This window comes from Silene latifolia, chromosome 3 (assembly GCF_048544455.1).
Source record: "Silene latifolia isolate original U9 population chromosome 3, ASM4854445v1, whole genome shotgun sequence".
NCBI lineage: Eukaryota > Viridiplantae > Streptophyta > Magnoliopsida > Caryophyllales > Caryophyllaceae > Silene > Silene latifolia.
This window is the reverse complement of record NC_133528.1, coordinates 118,901,151-118,911,193: the sequence shown is the minus strand read 5'-3', so window position 1 is coordinate 118,911,193 and position 10,043 is coordinate 118,901,151.

Sequence of the window (10,043 nt, the reverse complement as noted above, 5' to 3'; positions counted from 1 at the left end):
GCTCTATGGCATGGAAGCTGTACAGCCAGTCGAGTTAGAAATACCATCACTGCGTATCTTACTCGAAAGTCAAATCCCGGAAGCCGATTGGAAGAGGGATAGATATGAAGAACTCATCCTCCTGGATGAACGTAGGCTACGCACATTACATAATGTCCAAACATATCAAGCACGCATCAAACGAGACTTCAACAAAAGGGTCAAGCTAAGGAACATCAAGGAAGAAAACTTAGTACTCAAGTTGGTTAGAGCTCTTTTACCTGTCGATCCACGGGGAAAATTCAAACCTAATTGGGTCGGGCCATTTGTAGTCAAGTCCATACTTCCCGGGGGTGCGGTTAGAATCATAGACCTAGATTGGAATGAATTTGCCAACCCGACAAACCTTGACCAACTAAAGCGGTATTATGCCTAGAATAGGAACAAAAACGCGCCTCGCGTAACCTCACGTGTCGCTCTTGTGGCACTAAATAAACGGCTCCTAGCCAAGCTGAAATAAGCTAATGTCACTCTGCTCTTGCATTTTGACAATTTGTCATCCTCACATCATCAAATAAACTGAAACTGCACCTTAAGAGTAAGTAAAAAGCTCATGCTTATCTTCTAAGTTCATTACAAGCTCTTGCTTAGAATAATTATTCTTTTACATTTACTCGAACTACGCACAAGGGTTTGATTTCATTTTTAATGAATACGTAGGCAATCCTTCACAGGAAACAACCCATTAATTTCAAAATGTAAATAGAAGGACATTTGCAGTTGCATTTGGAATTCGACAAGAATAATAAATAGAAAATCATAACGGTTTCATAACCAATTAACCTCCTTTATTTCATTCAATAATAATAATACGTTACATAATAATAATAATAATAATGCAAAAAGAAAAATAGGCTAGGATTCTAAAAAAACCCCACCTTCTTATTACAATAATAATAAATAATAATAAAGACTAGGGCTATTTTTCCATTTTCCCTTTGCTCTTGTCATTTTTGTCATATTTCTTGTCACAACCTCGAGCCGGACGCTCTTGCCCCATTTCGGACCTAATCACCAACGGTCTTTCTCGAGGCCTAGTCTTCCCATTCTTGCCAATCACTTTGTCCACGACAGGAGAGGTCTTCGGTTTCTTCGAAGGGTGAACAACTCGAAACCCGACTTCCTCATCTCCCTCAGTCAGATGCTTCTCTTTCTCCTTTTCCACCTCGTGAACCTTGTAGTCAACGGGCTCGCGCTTCCTCCATCTCTCACGCTCCTCCGGAGTAGTAGCTTTCCTCCACCGCAGATAGGAGTCCGACACCCATAAAGCACTAACATAAGAGTTAAAGAACCACACGTTTCTTTGAGCCCATTTAATGGCCCACTCCCTTCGACTCTCAGTAGTAAGCGCCACGGCAGTCTGCGGGACAGTGTCAAGCTTCGGGATTGTCTGCTTCAGTCCAACTTGTCTCATCAGCCTCTCCGGGAGGATGCATACCATGAATTCCAAGCCAGGAATGCGCACAGATCGGGTAGGATCCAAGGAAGATACTCCAGTGACAGATTTGAGATGCCACCATGGTACAACCCACCTAATCAAAGGGCCATCATCACTCTTCAATTTGTTTTCCCAGTAATTGCACACTCGACAGAAGTCCACCATGTAAAGCCTGGTCTCATTGCAATTGAGCGAGCATGATAAGAAGGAACATGAACTAGGGGCTCGATCAATCGAAGCCAAAGCTACCAAAAGCAGGTGTAAGCAAAAAAAAAAAAAAACCAAAAAGAAAAAAAAACAAGAAGAAAAAAAAACAAAAAAAACAAAAAAACGAAAAAAAAAAACAAAAAAAAAACGAAAAGAAGAAACGAAACAGAAAAAAAGAAAAGTGTTCTTTTAACTGCAAAATAACGGGACTTCCCAAATAAGGTAGGTCACGATTGGCTTTCCTGTTATCCAAACCCAATAAGATCTCTCCTAAACATAAACAAGCTGGGCTCCTGCGCTGCTCCATTTGCTCAACTAGGCCCAGGAGACGGGGATCACCTCTCAAATCCTCATCAACATGCCCTTGGAGGACACATAGATGTAACAAGCAAAATCCGAATGCCCTTCGCCTAGCAACATAAGAGATGGTGGGGTCGGCCTTGTTAATGAATCGGTAAAGTCCAACATTCGCACTCCTTTCGAGTTCACCAAACGGTCCATCTCAATTCTTGTCAACCCAAGCAAGTCCCTAAACTTGTTCTTATACCCTTGTGAAGTAGAAGGAATAGCAGGTAAGTGTTCTGGGTCCCACCCACCAATCGCAGCGATTTCTTCCGGAAATGGGCAAATGTCACCTCCAGGGAAAGCAAAAACGTGATAATTCGGGTCCCAATAGTCAAGACAAGCATCTAGGAATGGTTTGACTACCTTGATAAGCTTCAAACTCAACAATGATCCAAGATTATAAGCACCCATGTCGTGTTTCTCCACATGGGAAAACTCGTTGGTCCACTCTTTTAGGCGAATCTCTAAAGTATTCATGATGAAGGATTGTTTTGAGAATTTTATGTAATAAGACGAAGGAAGAGATGGAAGAATTGTGTGAATAAAACCTCTATCGACGTTTCTATTTATACTAAAATTTGTTTCCTAAAATCCGCCAGGACGGATACACCTGGGAACAGGTGCAGCACCTGCTGCGCCTCTTCAAGGAGACGCAACTCCTGCAGCGCCTCTTCCTCAACAACGTTTCTGTGATTTTCCGCGTTGGATCTTTCCTAAATTCCTTTACGAATAATTTCCTATTCATACGGGTTATTATTTTGGTAAATACGTCAAAGCTACCATATTTCGCGTTTCCTAATTTCGCGGGCACGCATTTCGAGACGATATCGACATTTTCGTCATTTTAGCACACTTGTACATTTCTTTTAATTTTCTTTTCAGGGAATCATTTCACTTTTCATTTCAAACTTATATGTTATTTATTTTTTTTCTTTTTTAGGAGGTAACCCTCCCTACCATCCGGTCATTTCCGACCAAATTTTTGCATTCATTTCCGACCAAATTTTTTGCATTTTCAAGTGTTTGTTTTGCGCTAATTTAGGCCATATGTATGCATACATGCTCTATATGATTTCTATGTAAATTTCGACAGCATAACGGCGTAAACCGTCATCTACCAAACCTGTTCAAAGCTAACCTGTAGGTACAAACAAAGCAACCCAGCAGCAAAAACACTCAGGCCGTCGTATATACAACCAAAAAGGGATATGTACACCAAACTGGGGGGCTCGAGCCCCAAGCAAAGTCCAAAATGTCCAAAATGTAGGTCCTAAAATGTACAAATGTGTAAGATACAGCCAAAAATAAAAATAAAAAAGCAACAACAAAAAACTACTGCCGGTGGCCACCTAACTCCGCAACTCTCGCCTCGAGAGCAGCAACCTCGGCGTCACGAACTTCGAGCTCCCTCAGCAAACGAGTTGTCTCCTCCCGAGACTGGGCCAACTCTCGCTCCAGCTCGCGCTCCCTCTACAAACAACAATTGGCTCATGTCAATCATTTCAAGCAATCATAAGAAAATTGGAAAATTCAAAAAAATGAAATAGGCGAAAGGTTCATACCTGACGACCTCGACCGCCGACAAGTGCTTTGACGGCAGTAGCTCGCAGCCGGTTGGCCACCCTCCATAACCCCACAAACCGGGACGGCGCAACCTGCATTTTCAAAAAAAGAAGTTCTTAATAATTGGATAAGTTCAATCAAATGTGTTCTTACACAAAAATCATACAAATTAGGGGCTCACCCTCCGAATCAGTTGCTGCCAATCGTCCAAGCCAGCATCCGTCACAGCCACGTCAAAGTAGCGCAGCTCGGAGATCGCCGTCCTCCCGGTCGCGTCAGTGTACTCGAGGGTCTCGGGGTACTCTGGGGGCTCGATGCCCGCCGCCTCAACCTCCTGCAAAGACAAAGGATTGCCATTAAATCGATGATTATTCATCATGCTTTCGAAATGGTCATAAGGAAGGTAAACACTTACCACAACCGGCCAGTACGCCAACCTCTCGTAGAGGAACGCCGAGTAGTCCTCACCAGGAAGCAGAAGGGCGTACCCGCCAACGCCAGCCAAGTTAGCCTCCCTCTCAGCCTCAGAAGGCTCCCTGAACATCGTATTAGGAGGATCGATGGGAACCGTCAAGACATCCCGAGAGCACTGACGAGCCAAGCGCTCGCCCAAGTACCACACAGGACCCATCGACATCCTCAGCAGAAACCGGCTCGAGCTCCTAGGTCGAAGGACCTCAGCCACGAAAGAAGGAGAGCCAACGTACTCCGCCCAAGGCCTGGGCACCCACTGGGAAAAGACAAGCAAGAAATAATTCTTATGATTGGTAAAAAGTAATAAAGTGTGGGAAATAATCTGTATACTTCCCTTAAACTAGAAGGATTATAACGAGTTTAACAATGATGATCAATGGTCATAAACAAAATACATAAACAAAGTATAAAGGATTTAGAATTAACCTTCGGTCCTAGCAAAATTGGCCTAAGAACAATATCAAAATTGATATTCACCTATTAGTTGCACCCAAGACGATATGAGATATGCCCCTTGATTATGCTAGAAATCGATCTAAAATTTTCTGTAAAATTTAGTTATTTTTTGTGTTTTTCTGATGAGAGAGAGGAGGCCAGGTCAAGAAAAAGCATTAGGGTAGAAATAATTATCTACCTTTCTTTTTATACAGACCGAAACTTGGAGTCAATTAGGAAAGTAAAAACTCTCCTAATTTTCGGCCAAGTAAACCGAAATAAGGAGTGTATAATCCTTATTTTTGGTCTTTCCAAAAATATATAATATGTATTGAATTGCCATCTAGTGAGGATTGAACCCATGACCTCTTGGTATGTGTACCCTCACTATTACCACTATGACACATTCATCTTGTTGATATTAAATACAACTGATTATATTTAATTACGAATTAACAGATTAATTCGTCCAAGCCAACATTATATACATTTAATTAAATATAACTTATTATATTTAATTTACGAAATGACAGTTAATTCGTCTCAACTAATATTATTTAATTTTCATTAAATAATATCTCATCAACACATTGACTAACGTTTTAGTCATATTGGGCATCAATGTAATTATATTTCTATAACCACATTTCTCAAACACATCCTATAGGTGTGACCTTTAGGGACCAGTTGATCACCGCCATCAGTATGATAATAACGTCAAACTTTCTAGCAAGCCAACCGTTATTAGGTAAATGTTAATCAACTGATTAAATATACGAAGTATACCCTTGTGAACCTGTAAGAGATTTACAAATGTTATCACACTAATTTGTGGAGGACACAAGCTCCAACAAACTCCCACTTGTCCTCACAAGTGTATGTGCGATAACCGATTCTCGTATCCTATAAAATTTCTCCCACTCAATGTAAAACAATTTGCAAATCCAAATTCACAAAGGTCGTATTTTACAAGCGATCAGTATCAAGAGTGGTTTCCCCGACTAGAGAGTAACTTAACTGATAAACGAATCAACATTCGAGCATGGCCATGCATTTCAGTTACAACTCCTCGAGTGGCCCTGAGAAATAACTATACCGATAAGGGTTGGATATTTTCCTCAACTCGAATCCTGCAGATGTAAGCACGATGAAATGACCCGAAAAAATCTACTTTGCCTCCAGTTACGGCAGACCGTGAGAAAGAAACCAAAGTCACCCAAAAACTGCCTTAATCTCAAGAGACAGTCGATAGTCAAAAGAATCGACTCTAGGATCACAATGGATGTCCTATCCACGACCTGGCACCGAATGTTATTAAACATTTAGGACTCCATTACGTTGTCACAAAAATTTGTCCTACGAGGTATCGTCATAATCTCGCATCTGTGATCGATCAGTCAACCGTTTGACTTATGGCTCGTTGAACCCACCATCAATCGACTGCACAAAATAATAGCCGGAGTTATCAGCTCACATTGGCGATTACGGACCAAAACAAATATAATGTAATTCAGTTCACTTTGTGGCGTTCAATGTTGTCATTACAATCCACATGAAAAACAAAATATTATATATAAAACGATGAAGTTATAAATAGTATATGAAAAAGATAATGTATCAAATCCATAATCAAGTACTACAACTCAGGAACATGTTTAATTCCCATGGAATTAACATGCCCTACATGCTTATCATAACTCAACGGTTTGGTGAGAGGATCCGCGATGTTATCATCCGTCGCAATCTTGTCAATCACTATCTCTTCTTCCTCCACACAATCACGGATCAGGTGAGCTTTCCGAAGTACATGTCTAGATTTGTTACTAGACTTTGGCTCCTTAGCCTGGAAGATGGCACCTCTATTGTCACAATAGATGGTGATCGGGTCATTCGAACTAGGAACTACCGAAAGCCCTTGTAAGAATTGACGCATCCATATCGCTTCCTTTGCTGCCTCCAAAGCGGCATAGTACTCGGATTCAGTAGTAGAATCTGCTACAACACTCTATTTGGAACTCTTCCAGCTGACCGCATCACCATTAAGAGTGAAGACGAACCCGGACTGAGATTTTGAATCATCTCGATCCGTTTGGAAGCTAGCATCTGCGTAACCGGTTGCGCATAGCTTAGTACCGCCTCCATAAGTCAATACCCAATCCTTAGTCCTCCGTAGGTAATTGAGGATATTTTTGACTGCTATCCAGTGTGTTTCACCTGGAGTCTTTTGGTACCGACTCATCATACTCAATGCATATGCCACGTCTGGATGTGCATATCATGGCATACATGATCGATCCTATTGCAGATGCATAAGGAACACAACTCATGCGCTCTATCCCTTCAGGCGTCGTGGGTGACTGAGACTTGCTCAACGGCATCCCAGTCGTCATAGGAAGGTTCCCCTTCTTGGAGTTGGTCATGCTGAACCTCTCAAGAACCTTATCCAAATAAGACTCCTGACTAAGTGATAACGTCCGTCGTGATCTATCTCGGTAGATACGGATTCCCAAAATACGCTGTGCCTCACCTATATCTTTCATCTGGAAATGGTTCTTCAACCATTCTTTAACCGAAGAAAGGAGAGGAATGTCATTCCCAATCAAGAGTATGTCATCGACATACAATATCAAGAATACAATCTTGCTCCCACTCAACTTTATATATAAGCATGGTTCTTCGATCGATCGAATGAAGCCATACTCCTTTATCACTTGGTCGAAACGATGATTCCAACTCCAAGAAGCTTGCTTAAGTCCATAAATGGAACGTTTAAGCTTGCATACTTTCTTATGATGTTTAGGATCTATGAAACCTTCGGATTGCACCATGGACAACTCTTCCTCCAAATAACCGTTTAAGAAGGCGGTTTTCACATCCATTTGCCAAATCTCATAATCATGAAATGCGGCAATCGCTAAGATTATCCGAATGGAACGTAACATGACTACAGGTTCAAAAATCTCATCATAATGCAATCCTTGCACTTGAGTGAAACCTTTTGCCACAAGTCGTGCCTTATAGATATCTGGTTGCGCGTCTACAGAACGCTTTATTTTGTAAAGCCATTTGCACTGTAGAGGTTTTATCTTATTAGGTAAATCAGCTAGATCCCATACGTTATTCTCATACATGGAGTCCATCTCGGATTGCATGGCTTCGAGCCATAGCTTTGAGTCGGAACAGGCCATAGCACCTTTATAGGTTGCGGGTTCATTACTTTCTAGAAGTAAAACATCATTCTCCTCGACCATACCAATGTATCTGTCCGGAGGATGAGAGTCTCTACCCGGCCTCCTAGGTTCCGCAGGAATATTAACCGTATCATCAGTTGGAGGTATAGCTTCCTCCATCTGTTCCTCTATTGTTGGTTCTGGAATCTCCGACAGCTCGAAGGTTCTATTACTCGACTTGTTCTCGAGAAATTCTTTCTCTAAGAACGTCGCACTAGCCGCAACAAAAACTCGATGTTCGGTAGGCGAATAGAAGTAATGACCAAATGTTCCTTTTGGATAACCTATAAAGTATGTCTTGACCGATCGCGGGCCGAGCTTATCCTCGTGTCTCCACTTGACATAAGCCTCGCAGCCCCAAACCCGAATAAAGGACAAGTTAGGGACCGTTCCCTTCCACATTTCATATGGAGTCTTGTCGACAGCTTTAGACGGACTTTGGTTAAGTATAAGAGCGGCTGACAAAAGAGCATAACCCCATAATGAATCAGGCACTACGATGTGACTCATCATGGATCGAACCATATCTTGTAAGGTTTTGATTTCTCCGTTCGGACACACCATTCAATTGAGGTGTTCCAAGTGGAGTTAACTGCAAAACGATTCCACAGTCTTTCAGGTGTTGATCAAACTCATTTGAAAGATATTCGCCACCACGATCTGAACGGAATGCTTTAATCTTTCTACCTAGTTGGTTCTGTACCCTATTCTGGTATTCCTTGAATTTCTCAAAGGACTCACTTTTATGCTTCATTAAGTATACATATCCGTATCTACTCAAATCGTCCGTGAAAGTGATAAAATATCTATAGCCATCTCTAGCGGTAATTGACATAGGTCCACATACGTCCGTATGTATGAGTCCTAATAGGTCACTAGCGCGCATTCCAACACCTTTGAAGGAAATTCGAGTCATCTTGCCAATGAGACATGATTCACACGTGCCATATGTAGAAAATCCGAATGTGGGAATAGTCCCATTATCGACGAGTTTCTTCACGCGTTTCTCATTTATGTGTCCCATTCGACAATGCCATAGATAGGTTTGATCTTTGTCACCAACCTTTAATTTCTTATTATTCATGTGTAATACTTCCGTGGTTTGATCTAAGATATAAATTCCATTCATGGAAACTGCTTTGCCATAAATCATTTCATTAAAAGAGAAAATACAACTATTATCCTTTATTGAAAATGTAAAACCGTCTTTAGCAAGTACGGAAACAGAAATAATATTCTTAGATAAACTGGGTACATAGTAACAGTTATTTAAAGATAACTCAAAACCACTAGGGAGTTGGATTACATATGTTCCCTTCGAGGCAAAGAAGAACTCGTGCTCCATTTCCGACTCGCAGTCCACATCACCTTTTTCGAGAGGTATGATGTTCTTTAGGCCCTGCAAATGATTACACAGATGAGAACCACAACCAATATCTAGTACCCAAGTTCCGAAACTTGCATGGTTAATCTCAATCATATGAATATAAGATCACATACCAACAGAACGACGCGCCTGCCTTGATGTCCTCACGGTAGACGGGACAGTTCCTCCTCCAATGTCCAATCTTGTGACAATGGTGGCACTCTATGTCACCGCCCTTGCTCTTTGTCTTGCCCTGTGAGCCACTAGTCTCACCAGGCGCACTCTTACCGTTTCCTGGCTTCTTAAACTTTGGCTTACCTACAGCTAGGTCGCCATGAGCCTTGCCCTTACCTTTACCTTTGTAAATCGTGAGAACATCCTGCTTCACGCTCCCACTCAATTTCATATCCTTCTCGGTCTGTACGAGAAGGGAGTGTAGCTCATGAGGACTCTTTTTCAAGTCATTCATATAGTAGTTCGCCCTGAAAAGGGCAAAACCATCGTGAAGAGAATGAAGCATTCGGTCAATGACAATGCTCTCACTGATTTTACAATTCAGTGACTCCAGCTTCTCGACATTCTCAATCATGTGAAGAATGTGTGGGCTAACCGGTTGGCCCTTCTGGAGTTTCGCATCAAAGAAGCGACAAGTATGCTCATAGGTAATGATTCTCGGTGCCTTTGATAACTCGTTAGTGAGCGTGGTGAAAATCTTGTTTACACCTTGGGCAATGAAGCGTCTCTGCAAATTGGGTTCCATTGCAAAGATGAGTACGTTCTTTATCGCACCCGCTTCCATAACGAAATCACTATAAGCGAGTGACTCGTTGACTCCTGCATTTGGGCCTGGGTTGACCGGTATTGGCTCGATTAAATACCCGAGCTTACCGTCGGCCAGATGGCGACATTCCGTAGTGCCGCCTCCCAGTCCGCAAAATTGGACCCA